Source organism: Peromyscus californicus, unplaced genomic scaffold, assembly GCF_007827085.1.
Source record: "Peromyscus californicus insignis strain IS unplaced genomic scaffold, ASM782708v3 Scaffold_4__1_contigs__length_199733344, whole genome shotgun sequence".
Classification (NCBI taxonomy): Eukaryota; Metazoa; Chordata; class Mammalia; order Rodentia; family Cricetidae; genus Peromyscus; species Peromyscus californicus.
The window spans coordinates 153,174,059-153,176,984 of record NW_026294562.1 but is presented as its reverse complement, the minus strand read 5'-3'; the positions used below and the strand labels follow the sequence as shown (position 1 = coordinate 153,176,984).

The 2,926-nt window shown below is 41.7% G+C and overlaps 1 pseudogene; it reads right to left on the bottom strand.

Moving 5' to 3' along the window:
* Positions 1-844: 844 nt before the first annotated feature.
* LOC128123978 (GTP-binding nuclear protein Ran-like) lies at positions 845-1,955 on the bottom strand (annotated as a pseudogene).
* Positions 1,956-2,926: the final 971 nt, after the last annotated feature.

Below are 2,926 nucleotides of genomic sequence, written 5' to 3'. Positions count from 1 at the left end.
TCTAAATTACAATATGAACTCTTTTCCTTTATGAAGATGCTACTGAGAATTCAAACACTGGGGTTCTCTGTTTGCAAAACCCCGAGTAAAAATATTCACAATATCTTCCTTTTTGGTCATTTTCTGCCTATTTGGAGCCAGAGAGTTCTCACCCAGATACTTAGGTATAATTTGCAATTTTAGCTTCTATTATTTTTCATTAAAATGATTGAAACCTCTTTAGCATTAGCACCTTCCAAATTCAATTCAACAAAGCTCAAATCACCCCTATATTCCAGTCCAGTTTACTTTCCTTCTCTCTCTCTCTCTCTCTCTCTCTCTCTCTCTCTCTCTCTCTCTCTGTTTTGAGACAGGGTCTCACCATTTGCTCTGGCTGTCATGAAACTCACTATGTAGACCAGGTTTGCCTTGAACTCACAGAGACCCACCCGCCTTTGCCTTTTGAGCGCTGGGATATTAAAGGCATGTTTCACCACGCCAGGCCCCATTTAAAAATTTTTTTGGATTATTTTAAATACAACTTTATTCTGATTCTAAACAAAAGAAAAAGGGATGACAGTAACGAACAAGATCTCACCACTGAATGTTTCGCTGTGACTGTAGCAGCAACCTTATCTTTGAATTCAGGAAGGAAACCACTGCGTTCCAGACAGTTAAATACACAAGTCTGAACTAAACTAAGGTATGTTTAACTGCCACATTGGCTCAGAAGCCCATTCATCTCCTTCAGCATCCCATAAGAGCACATGCTCTGCATAGCTGAATGAGGCGGCTCACACACTGACATCACAGGACAGTCGCCTGTAAAGCTAGACTTCCGATGCAGGTGTCCATCCGCACTTATTCACAGGTCATCATCTTCATCCTGCAGGGCCATCATTTGAGCAACCTCTATATCATGTGCCTACTCTGCTGCCAAAGCTGGGTCCATGACCACCTCATGTGGGGTGGGGCAAGAGCAGGCATAGCAACAAACTGCAAGTTAGGATCTCCAATGAGCTCTCTGGCAAGCCAGAGGAAAGGCTTTTTGCGTTGTCATCGTTGCGTTCGGCAGAAATGTCACAGTGCTGAAGATTCTTCTTTTGGTGGAAGACAATAGATTTTGCCTTCATTTCCCTCTTTAATATCTGCTTTGTTGCCACACAACAGGATGGGAGTGTTTTCACACACACACATACCAGATCTCTATGCCAGTTAGCTATGTTCTCATAAGTAACTCTAATGTTATAGCAAACATTATAACGGAACACTAGTGTTGTGTGTTTTGGGTCTTTTGAGGGGTCCACCACCTAGCCCCCAAATAAATCACACACGGAGGCTTATTCTTAATTATCAATGCCTGGCCTTAGCTTGGCTTGTTGCTAGTCAGCTTTCCTTAGCTTTAAATTATCCCATCTATCTTTTGCCTCTAGGCTTTTTCCATTCTCTTACTTCTGTAGATCTTACTCTTACTCTGTGGCTTGCTGTGTAGCTGGGTGGCTAGCCCCTGATGTCCTCCTCCTTCTCTGCTTTTTTCCTCCCAGATTTCTCTTTCTATATATTCTCTTTGCCTGGCAGCCCAACCTATCTTTTCTCCTGCCTTGCTATTGGCTGTTCACTTCTTTATTAGACCATCAGGTATTTTAGACAGGCACAGTAACACAGCTTCACAGAGTTAAACAAATGCAACATAAACAAAAGTAACACACCTTAAAATAATATTCTATAACACACTAGGCTTGGATATAGTAGCCATCGTGCAGGCTCCCAAACTTCTCCTGGCCAGCTGTGTCTCACACATTGAACTTGATAGGTCCTCTGTTGGTCAGGAACACGAGGGTGCACCTCCACACCCAGGGCGACAACATACTCCACACTCAAGTGGCGCTCCATGAGTGTTGTCTTCTGGTGCAGCCGTCACTCACCAGGATGAGCTTGAACGGGACCTGCGGCTCTCCCCGTGCCCCAGTTTTCATTTTTGGCTCCAGAGGATTGAAAGGATGCAGTGATGCCTATAAAGTTAGCAAGTAGGTTGGCATCAAAAGGCTTAGCCACCCACTAGCTTTAGATACACTTCAGAAGTCTGTTCCCTTATTCTGTCTCTTTTTAGTTAGCCATTTAGTTCATGGAGATCCATAACTTTCCACATGCATGTTTTCAGGATATTCCAAAAGATTTCAGAATATTCCTGGCCTTGAACAACAATCATATGATTATGAATGTGGTTGAAAAGAAATTCTGTACAAAACAGCAAATATGATCCAGAAAAGCATTGTAAGAACAACAGACCACGAGGAAGTAAGGCTTTGTCCCATGAAAGTGAGTGTGGTCTGGCATTTGGAAATCTGTTAATGATTCCACTCTACTAATAGGTTAAAGGAGAAAACCCACATGACTGCCTCTGTGGATGTTGAATGCACATTTTTACAAAACTAAGCATCGTTTCCCAGTCAAAACTTACTTAGTGAGTTCTGAAAGCTATAAAGCACAAAGGGCATGAGACACGAAGGGCAACCTTGAATTCAATGGTATAATTATAGAGGCCTCTCCAGTAAAGATAACACAAAATGGACACTGTCCCTGAGGTCGGCTAGGATGAGACTAGATTCCTCGTCTAAGCAGTAAGATAAGATAAAGTAAAAGATTCAAATATTTGAGGGAAAGGGGCAAACATCCTGGTTATTTGAGGATGATAGAATTGTTTGGATGGACTATGTAACAAGATTAACTATTAAGAGGTTTCTGTCTTTTTTTTTTAACTATTATTATTATTAAGGCTTTGGGCACAAGGAAATATGCAGAACAATAACCCTCTGGTATGTAAATCACCACTGGTTAGGTAATGGTATTAAACTTCTGTTACTCTGACAAGCTCCAGAGACAGTCAAGGATAAAGAGAAGGGGTTTACTTTAGTTTCCAGTTTTAAAAGGCTTTGGCTCCGATTGA